Source organism: Medicago sativa, chromosome 8 (assembly GCF_051527215.1).
Source record: "Medicago sativa cultivar Bolivia chromosome 8, Bolivia_mono, whole genome shotgun sequence".
In the NCBI taxonomy this organism is placed as follows: Eukaryota; Viridiplantae; Streptophyta; class Magnoliopsida; order Fabales; family Fabaceae; genus Medicago; species Medicago sativa.
Window position 1 is genome coordinate 53,852,634 of NC_140756.1, and position 11,497 is coordinate 53,864,130.

General features: G+C 40.4%; 1 non-coding gene across 1 annotated transcript; it reads right to left on the reverse strand.

Annotated features, from left to right (window-relative positions):
- Positions 1-5,565: 5,565 nt before the first annotated feature.
- TRNAL-CAA (transfer RNA leucine (anticodon CAA)) lies at positions 5,566-5,649 on the reverse strand. Its single transcript has one exon. It is a non-coding gene; the product is annotated as a tRNA-Leu (tRNA).
- Between the last annotated feature and the right edge of the window lie 5,848 nt (positions 5,650-11,497).

Below are 11,497 nucleotides of genomic sequence, written 5' to 3' on the forward strand. Positions count from 1 at the left end.
GGCCTTTCGCATGGTGGGGCATCGACCTTTGGGACCATTCCCCAAAGCAAAAGGACAACTCAAATATCTGGTAGTCGCAATCGACTATTCAACCAAATGTATCGAAGCTGAACCATTGGCCAAGATCACAGCTAAAAACATACTCCGCTTCTTCAAAAGAAATATCTTGGCGAGATTCGAAGTACCAGCGCTAGTGATATCCGACAATGGTACACAGTTCACGGACCAAAGGTTCCAGGACTACCTAAGGAATATCGACATCAAACAAAGCTTCACCTCCGTCGAACACCCTCAAGCCAACGGTCTCGTTGAGGCTGCAAACAGGGTCATTCTGCGAGGAATACAAAGAAGGCTAGACACGGCCAAAACTCAATGGGTTGAGGAGTTACATGCAGTCCTTTGGGCCTACAGAACTACACCCCACTCAACAACTGGCGAGTCACCTTTTCGACTCACGTATGGGACAGAGGCAGTCTTACCCATTAAGCTAACTGAACTCACATGGCGTACTGACACCAACACTGACTTCCCAGCCAACACGGCAAATCTACGTGAAGAGCTCGAATTCGTCGACGAAGTCAGGATCGGGGCGACCGTGCGAGAAGCAGCGCTAAAACAAAAAATAGCCGCTCGTCACAGCAAAAAGGTCATAAAGAGGGAATTCGAGGTGGGCGATCTCGTCTTCCGGCGAAACCAGAAGGACTCCGAAGAAGGGAAGCTCGCCGTCAACTGGGACGGTCCCTTCAGGATCCGGATGAAGACCGGGACGGGAGCTTACGGGCTCGAAGACCTCCATCAAAACGCAATTCCAAGAACTTGGAATGCAGAAAAACTCAAAAAGTACTACACTTAGATGACAAACATCGCCAACTCACTCTAATGTGCGTACTTAGTTCATGCAATGAACTCATCGCTCTCCGTAGAGCAAGTAAACGGAAGAGGAAAGTCGCGCCACTCCGAATCTAAAAAGAAAAAGGATAAGAGGGATTTACAAGACAAACTCTCTTACTCCTCAGTATGTACGCTTACCGCTGCGACATCACTGCTCGGCATGTTAGGTAGAACCCCAGCTCGCGATGGGTGTTTCACGCCTCAGTGCGGTGAACTTAGCACAGTTCTCTTGTTCATCCACTGTACAAGTCCATAACTTTGGACACACATTCAGATAAACAATCTCTTGGATGTGCAACACTTCTGACTAATACTCCGTGTAAACGGTTAGAAAACTCCTGCTTAAGCCCTTCCTTGCAAAACTACGCAAAGGTCGAACTTTCCAAGCAAAGTAAACTTACTACCTAGGAGGCAAAAGGCAAAACTTTGATTTCACCAAGTCAAAGTAGTACCAACGCTAGGCGGACACGCTAAACTCTCCAGTCATTAAATCACTTCGTCGAAATAATGACTGCGGGGGGTAGTCTATCCCACCACATTCAACTTCAGAGCTTCTCAATTCAAAAGCAGACAAGTTTACAAGTTGAACAATTAAGAGCATACGAATTATCGCAGTCTGTCAAACACATAAGATGGATAAATAAATTCGCTCTCAAACAGATACTTCACACAGTATAAAAAAGCCTCACACAGCGAGCATTCGAAATCAAAACATTATGCCAAGTAAATCATGCATTTCAGGAGCAAATGTTTGAAAATCAAGAAACATACAGCCCACAAAGGGCCGTATAATGTCAGAGGCACAAAGGCCGAACAAGCAAAACCAAAAAGTAGATTACAGGGCAATACAAAGCCCGAGCCTTTCAAACATGCCCATCATTGTCTTGATCAACAATTTCTCCATTCCTTACATACTTCAAGAAATTAAGCCCGTCCACACAGAACTGCACGCCAGGATTCACTACCTTGAGTTGCTCAATAGCATTGTCAAAGCCATGATGAGCAGCACCTACAAGGTTTCTCTCCAGTTCCTCAAGCCTGTACACCAAGGCAGGACGTGCCAACACCGCTGTATCCTCCGTCTCGTCTTCACCAGGCTGGGTCGCATCACGAAGGGCATCTTCCAGAGCCCTTTTCTCTGCAGCGAACTTGGCACGGACCTCGGTCAACTCACGACGGCAGCGAGACCCCACTTCAGCTTTCTCCTCCAAGAAGGCTATTAGCTTGCCATTCTCTGAGGCGCTCGTTTTCAGTGCGGTCACCTCCGCCTCGAGTTCAGTTATTCTCTTGGTCGTTGCCTCTCGCTCGCGGGCAAGGGCATCCGCTCGAACGGCTTCCTCCATGGATGAGTTGTTGAGAAAGACGGCGACCTCCAAGGCCCACATAGCACCGACGACCCCCTCGGTCACTACACGAGCTCGACCTGCGGTCCCTAAATCCCAGATTGCCTTCAACTCGAAATCACCAAGGTACAACGAAGCTTGAGGACCAAAGCGATCGGATTGAGACCACACCCTCGGAAGTTGAAACAGACCCTCATCGGCAGGAGGGACACCCCGTGAAGGAGCGACATCCTGAGCTTGAACCCGCTTACCCTTGTCAAGAATGGAGGTCCTTTTTCTTTTCAGAGGAATTTCCTCCTCCTCCACTTGATCATCTGCTAAACGTGCGGGGAACCATGCTTCCGCCGTCCGATCTTGCTGCTCATTCCTTTTCCTGCTGCTACTACCTTGCCCAGCAACTTTATGGTTAGCCTTGTTCACCAGGGAGCGAATGTGAGACATTTCTCCTGCAGGTGAAAAACAAAGATAAATCAGTAATCAGCAAACTCAAGCGAGCAGATAAAAATAACAGTACCAACATACCAAGGAGACCCAGTGGATTCTTAGAGAACACCAAAGAGCGGGTGTCGATCAGTCGTGGCTTGGTAACGGGATTCCCTTGCAAATCCACTACCGGGTTGCCACCATCGTCGACCACCACCGATCGAGAAAAAGAGTTCACAAGCTCCACGAGTTTGGCGAAGCTATCTTTGTTCCGCTCAGTCAACTTGTCATAGCTAAACCTATACATGTTGGGCTCATTCTTTAGATGGTCGTGACTCCAGTTAAAGCGGATCCAAGGGACACGCACAGGCGCGACACCGCCCTCCCCGCGGGGTCGCTCAACAACTTTCAGGACACTCTGAAGCGCTGCTTCCGTCTGAGGCCTCACCAGGAAGAACCTCTCATGAAACTTAGCAACACCATTACCGAAAGTCTCAAAGAGAGATGTACGCTGGTGGAACGACACCCAGTTACAGCCACCATCTTTATCCAAGTTTCGTCGGACGGTGAAAATAGCGAAGAAGAGGTCTTTTGAGACAACAAGCCGGAGGAAACGGCACACCAATTCAAAGGCCAACATATAGGTGAAGCAATCGGGCCTCAACTGGGAAGGACACACTCTCATCCACTCTAAAACGCTGATCTGGAAAGAGGAAAAGGGAAGCCTAAAACCCACTTCCTTAAAGGTTGCCTCATACATGGGAAATTGATCTCTCGGGAAACGCGAGCATACTCGGTCCGCAGCTTTGGGGAGAAGGATCTCCCAATCCTCTTTCCTCCCTATTGGACAGCGCGGAACTACCCCAGCACCATCTACCGCAAACTGGGACGCCGCTCCTAAGATTTCCCCGCCTATCCAGGAATCAATGGACATTGCTTCTTTGTCCCCTCCTAAGTTTCTCACCTCGATCAAACCTGGAAGGAGGAAAACATGGAGAAGGTCACTATCGTCCCCTCCAAAACTACGAGGGTCAATCACTAAGAAAAATTATAGAAGGTCTGGGAACACTCCAAACAGCGAAAAAGCCTTCGCTACAGCTAACCCTAACCCTAGAATCTAAGCCTGTCGCCAATGTTTTTCTAGACACTAATAGAGAACAGACAGCATATTCACTCTAATCATTAGACGCACGGTGGAAACCACCTAAACCATCGGCGGAAACCACCGAGTCAAACTACTTCTACCCTATAAGCATGCACTCCTACAGTTTCTAAAAAAGACAGAAACTAAAAATGCGGAAGTAAAGAAATAAGTCATCAGAACTTTACCTGTGAAGGGGAAGAGATTGAAGTTGCGATTGGAAAGCAAAAACTCGGAAGAACTTTGCTTTTAGAAACTCTGGAAAATCTCTAAGTCTTTGAGAAATTTGAAATGCAGTGACGTTCCAAACAACAATGGGACTATTTATACTCGTTTCACAAACCACCCAAAAGTCACGAAGTCTATCCGGTGCATCCCTTCACTCGCGACTCTTCCTCTAAAAAAATGGCTTCTACGGCCCAGATTCAATCAAACCTGTTCATCCAAGGGCCCTGATCCGTCACTATGGTCCTCCAAACGTCAGGATACAATCAACGGTGATGATGACACCTCGGTAATACAAACCGAGAACACGCTGGAAACTATAGGTAATCAAGTGATACTAATAGCTTTCCCACGTGTCACTCAGAAACCAAAGGTCATGTCCCCTCAACTTCTCCCTCGAGACGTTGGCATTAATTACGGAATGACATCCGACCAAACATCCTGACGAGGGAATCTTCCCATCCGATCTCATACAGCCGGACATGCATATGCCGAACTCCGCCACACATCCAGGCGAACTTACTTCGTTAGAGGAAGAACAAACGTTTCGAGATAGGCGAGCCTATTCGGCCCAAATTCTCAGCATTCTCAGTCCGCCTCGCACACGATTATCCGAGCCAAGGCATGCATAAGTCCTGTGAACGGGGTCCATCTTATCCTCGAGCAAGGGGACACATATCAACAAACCTTCCATCGAGGTCGGCTTCAGGCGAACGAAACACCCGCACTTAAGTCATCACTCTTCATCAAGAGCAACGACTTGGGGGGCTACTGTTCCGGACCGGCCAAAAGGATTCTTGGCCCGTTAACTTAGGCCCAATATCTATCAAAGCTCAAACTCCATGTTTGGCAGTATTGCCCGCAACACACCCTCTCTCCATGAGGGGGGGTGCACGAAGCAAACGAGACCGGTTCAAACGAACCCCCAACGTCTCTTTGCACATTATGCACGTTCCCGCAATAAACTCTATGGCGGTTACACTTCCCACAATTTCGTAACCGCCAGAGCCAGGTGTGCCTCTTCAACGGCTCTGCAGCCCTCCACTTCTATAAATAGGGGACTCAATGCAGTCCCCAAGAGAGAACTCTTTCTTCCTCTCAAACCCTCACTCTCTGATCTCTACTGACTTGAGCGCCGGAGTGCCTGCAGGTACACACCCCCCCATCCGCTCCAAGAAGCATTCTGACGTATTCCACCACCGTCACAACCACCGCATTCAAAGCACCGGCAGTCACCTTCTGATCAGGTACGATCATCATCTTAGGAGGTGAATTTTTCATAAGTACCAAGTAATTATAAATGTAGAAAATTTAAGCAGGTTTAAGAAACCGATTAAGGATCCTTTCCATTTTCTTAAAATAAATGGAGAATGTTATTTGAAGAGAAATAGATACAAAAAAATAGATAGTAGGTCCTACCACTATGTGGGTCCCATCACTATTAATTAAATTAGTTTTCCAAATAAAAACAAAATAAAATAAAATGTCAGTAAAATATTAGTTTTCCAAATAAAAACAAAATAAAATAAAATGTTAGTAAAATGTCAGAAGTGGGATTTGAACCCACGCCCTCTCTCGAAGACCAGAACTTGAGTCTGGCGCCTTAGACCACTCGGCCATCCTGACTAGATGCTCTTTGGTTTCAACTTATAAGTTATATACTCGTTTCTACTTTTTTGAGAGGTTATTTCTTGTGTTTTTAACTTATGCAAATAAATGAGTCTTTATGTATTAAGCTTCTTAATTAAGATAGTTTATGAAAAGGTAATTTATGATGATACAATTTTCGTTAGTGAAAACTTATGTATTAACATAAAAGTTTATTATATAAATTACTTTTCATAAGTTCAAAAATAAGTCAATCCAAACAAGACCTAATTAATTGTGCAAACGTCAAAAGTGACGCTCATTAGTAAACCATCATGATAGCATACCAAGATGGTGCGATTTTCGTTGATAGAATTTTTTTTAGCAAATCTTGTAATTTCAATTGTGTTTTTTTTTTTTTCAAAAAATCATTCCGTGTTTTTATACCCATAAAAAAATCCATGTTTTTATTATTTGTCTTTTATGTCATTTTACAGATTATCTTCGGTCAAAGCAAACTTGTAATTCATTTTCACTCTGCTCTTGCTCCTTATGCCTTCTTTTTATATATTTAAGTGTTTACAATTTTTAAATTTAAATACTTTTTTAGGTTAATTAAATAAATAGTCCTTATAAATCTTTAGAATATTGTTTTTAGTTCCTATAAAAAAATCACATTTTTTAGCCACCGTAAACTTTTCAATCAGAAATTTTAGTCCCTGTAAACTTTTCCGTCAACATTTTTTTGTCCCTAAAAATGGTAAAGGAAATTGCTACAAGGACTAAGAAGTGCAATTATTTTTAGGATTAAAACAAAATTCTGGATATTTATGAAGTGGAAGAAATAGTCACAAAAGAGAGGGGTTTTAATTGTGACCCTTTTAAATTTAATCCTGAAACTTTAAACAATTACTCAAGAAAGTTCTTGGTAGTGGTTAGTTAACAATAAAATATTTTAACCAGAATGTTCTAAAGAATGATTGTGCTATTGTTTTAAAATAAAACTTAATTGATTTTTAACAAGATTATTTCCAGGGACCAGAATATTCTGAAAAGTGAATATATAATGATTTACAAAATAATGTTAATCATTGATTATGGACTAAAAGACCCTTGAAAAATATTGAATAGTTTAACAACTAAATACAACTAGAATGTTCAAGAGAACAATCTGGAGAATGATTAAAAAATGTTTGTGATAGTGTATGTGTGTAATATAGAAGCACGAATAGTGAGAGAGAGAGAGAGAGAGAGAGAGAGAGAGAGAGAGATAGAGAGAGAGAGAGAGAGAGAGAGCACAAAAGATTTATCGTGATTCACCAAAACCGACTACTTCCAGTCCCCACACCTCGTGTGAGATTATCCACTATAGTATACTGCTATCAGAAACTTCTGACAAGCACTATAAGGTCTTGATCACACCAGATCAGTCCGTTACAAACTGTATTATCAACCTCAATAGGCTTTTACAATTCTTCGCTTTCGTACAAGAAAGGTTGGAACTTTCGTTCTCAAACTATTAAAACCAAATAGACTTGAGAACTAAGATTACACTTTTGTATGATGATGTTTTTTTTGGACCGTGGTTACTTAACTCATGATTGAGATTTTTACAAACAAACTCAAAAGATTATGATCGAATGATATAATGAGAGAGTTGGAGTTTGTTGTTTGTGAAGAGTTTATGTTGTAGTGAAGATTTCACTCATGTAATGATGCATTTTGTGTTCAAACTCTTGCTCTTAACCTTCAATGACGTCCTCTATTTGTAGAATATGATGAGTCTTGGAGAACAAGCCAAAAAAGAACTATTGGAACTTATTTCAAACTGAAAAAATAAGCTCCACTTGATGCTTGGATCGAAAGGATGAAAACTGTTCACTGAGAACGTTCTCCAAAGTATTTTTACTGTTCCAGCCTTACATTGGGCATAAAGCAACAAGTTTTGCAAGATGTCATTTGTTGTACTCTGGATGTAGAAGCTTGCTGGTCACTTGTTAAGACATGTTGATGTCATATGATGATGTCATATGCTTTTATCACAAGTAATAACTTTTAAGATCTTTCTTTGGTGGTTTTTCTTACTCAGAACGTTCTCTATATACCAACCAATTTGAGCAAATAAGGAACAAGTTTTCATGAGTTGAAGAAGCTTTCCAACCATTGATAAGATGTGTTGATGTCACGTTGATGTCATATGCTTTTATCACAAGGACCAACTTTGAGATCTTTCTTTGATGGTTTTGCTTGCCCAAAACGTTCTCCAGAATGTTCTCTTCATTTGCTTAAAACATTCTCTATGAAACATTTCTCACAAAACACATTAGTAGATAACAAGATAATAATAATTGTAATATGTTTGTTTATCCTTGAAACATCAAGTGAGGATGTTCTCTCTCAAAGTCAAAATTTCTTTGATTGATTTCTATTCTCCCAAATCATATCTTGAATAATGATGGAAGATTCTTGGATCATCCTAAGTCTTTTATGATAGAATCTTCGTGCATATGATTATAAAATTTCTTCCATATGATCATGAATTTTCTTCCTTTGATATTTCTCCAATTAATGAATGATTTAATGAATAATTCATTCATAGATTGGTTTCTCTTCAAAGTTGATTCTAATCATTTCGATGAAGTAATAAGAATAATTTCGAGTGTAGTAATCCTCTTCATCATGAGAACATTCCTTATATCAAAGTTGATAATGTTCTCTTCTATATGAGAAGACAATATCTTCTTGGCCAATTAACCTTGAATTATTTTGTTTAATGATGTGATTCTTATAACATCCCAGACTGCTTTCAGGATTGCCGACTGACCCCAAAAACCAACACGAGTCTTTTCAGCGTGTTTTGTCCTCACTCGCACGCTTACCGGAAAACTTCCCAATAGGTCACCCATCCCAAAATTGCTCCAAGTCAAGCACGCTTAACTGTGGAGTTCTTATGGAATGAGCTACCGAAAAGAAGATGCATCTTGTTGATATAGGTAGTACCAAACAATTCTTATAAGCATTCCTTCAACCATACAGTACCATACCTGCACGGCCTTGGGATCCCTCTCATTCTGATGTGATTCAGTTTTGCCTAGAATCATGCCAGGAGCCGGACCACTCCATGCCCTCATCAGCCTCGGGCGTTACATGCACACCAAGCGGGGGCGTTACATGCCCACCAGCTTCCGCTTCGTTCGTCCCTGAACCACATCGTACTTGGAGAGGTCTGCTCTGATACCATTTGTAACATCCCAGACTGCTTTCAGGATAGCCGACTGACCCCACAAACCAACACGAGTCTTTTCAGCGTGTTTTGTACTCACTGGCAAGCATAGTTTTAAAACTCGGCTCGGTCATCGACTCGGCAGGGGTACTGGGTCACTGGGTTAACGGTCGAACCACTGAGTCAATGGTTGAACCGCATAACTGAATCGGATTAAATCGGATGACTCGGTCAAATAACTCGGTCTCTAAAAAAAATATAAATGTTAATATGGATTAAACCGAATAACTCAATCCTTAAAAATTCAAGAAATCTACACAATATATATATATACACACACACACACACACACACACACACATATATAAAATCACCACATAAATTTTTTATAACACATTAATTAAAATTATAAAATATAAATGAGTTTCATTTTCCTTATTTTCTTTTATTTTGACTATTGTCACTTTCTTTTAATTTTGATGGGTTGAAGCTCCGAAGCCTTCTTCAGTGATAAGTAAAATAAAAAATTCTAAACTTAGCCTTCCTTTATTGTTAAATAAAATTCAAAATAATAAAAATAGGAATAAAAAATATAAATACTTTACTAAACCTAATTGTGCATTATGTTGGAATGTGATAGACGTTGGGCAAGTGCATCAAATACTATCGAAGTAGTAAAATATCGATCCCACGAGGACTGTTTTTAACTTCAATAATTCAATTGTGTTATAGAAATAGGATGTGTGAAGGTTGTTTTTAGTTTGCCACTAGGCAGTAGATTTGGTTTGATTTTATGAAATCAAATAAAAGAAAATAGATTTGATTAAGAAAATATGAGAGAAAGATGAGATCAGATCCTTCGAATCCTCTAAGTTTCCCTAATTGGTCTACTGCACCTATTTGTTATGAATCCTCTTCTAGTTTACGATGATTAACAAAGTAGCCCTAATCAATCCCTTGAGTTAGGACCCTCTTCTTAAACTACAGCCCCTAATTCCTTAGGTGGTCTAATAATTCTTGAAGGTTTTACCGAACGTTAACCTATTATCACTAACAAACGATTATCTATTCCTAGACTAATCCTGTTTATTAGAACAATTCAATTAGGTCTAAGTCGAAAGTCATGGTCAGTGGTCATTCGTTCTCACAAAATCAGGTTATATGTGATCAAGATATAAAAAGCATTAAGAACAATTGAATTGAATAAACTAGAATTGAATTCATAAACAAAATAGAGTTTCACAGCAACATGTGTCAATTAGGGTTACAAAGATTCATCTCGGATCTAATCTCTAAGAGATTTAGCTACTCATAATTGAGTTTACAAATAGCATAATCAATGAAATAATTAAAACATACATGAATTGGTAAAAGGTTGAAGAAATCGCCCTTCTAGCCGTCTCCGATGCCTCAAAATCGCACTTTGCTCTCCAAAATCGTGACCCTTGTTCTTCAGATTGAGTGCAGTATTTATAGAAGTCATGGGCCTGACCCGTCAAAATCGCGCCGCGCCATGTATATAGGCGTGTGACGATTTCCCTCAAACAGGGAGGATGTAATTTTGCTTCAAAAATCGCAGCACGGCTTGAAATTGGCGTGGCGCGATTTCCTTCGAACAGACTTCAATATTTAAGCTTTTTGCACTCCAGAACAGTATAAATTGCATGAGAACTCTATCAAAATGTCACAATAAGTCCTAAAAATTACGTAATGACAGCATGTCATCACAACCCCAAACTTAAACCATTCCTTGCCTCAAGGAATTTGCTTGCAACAGTGACAAACGACAGTAAAATAACAGTTACCTGACAAAACGATAGTACCCAAAAGTTCATTCTCCTTCTAGCTAAAGATGAGCTAGTTTGACTTGTTCGCATCCATTAATTCACAACTCCACGCATTCAATTGAAACAGGGTTCTACCAGTCGACATGCAGGTCTACATATTACCATACGCTTGAAAAGTTTCTAAACATCAATCAAAGTCAATATCATTACACACTTTTGAGGTCTTTAGGGTTATAATGGGGCTTAGGTGAAAGGTGGGATATATTTGGATAAGTAGGCTACACAAAATTTGAGTTAGGCATTCCTACGGAAGTTTAAGCACAAAATTCAATCCTTCAATCATTTCACCTTGTGGAAATACAATCAATGCAAAGGTACTAGAGAATATTTTTAACATTTAGGGACAATCGAGTTTGAAGTTACTCGGATTTTCAATGTTTTGTCCCTTTTTCAGCATTCAATTTCTTTTTTTTTTGATACACCATTTTTGTGTGTATTTTGCATGACAATTTCATATTTTTTTTTCATATTTCTTTCATTTTTGTTCCTTTGTTCTCTAGTACCCCCACCCCAAACTTAATTGGTTGCAAATTCCAAAAGCAACCCCAAACTTAATCTTTAGCAACATTCTACAATGCCTTAACTCAGAAAATACATTAAGGGACAAGTCCTAAAAGTCTCTAGGCTTGTAATGTAGTTTGTCACTGAACAAAAAGTTCTAATCCTACCGGCTCACAATTGGTTAAGAAAGGATAAATTCAACAAATTAAAACAGGGTAGGCTTCAAAAAGGCTCACAGGACCAATCACTTTTGCCTCAGTGTGTAATTAACAAAGACCAATCAATAATAGAGAAACAATGCAAGTTCTAGAAATGT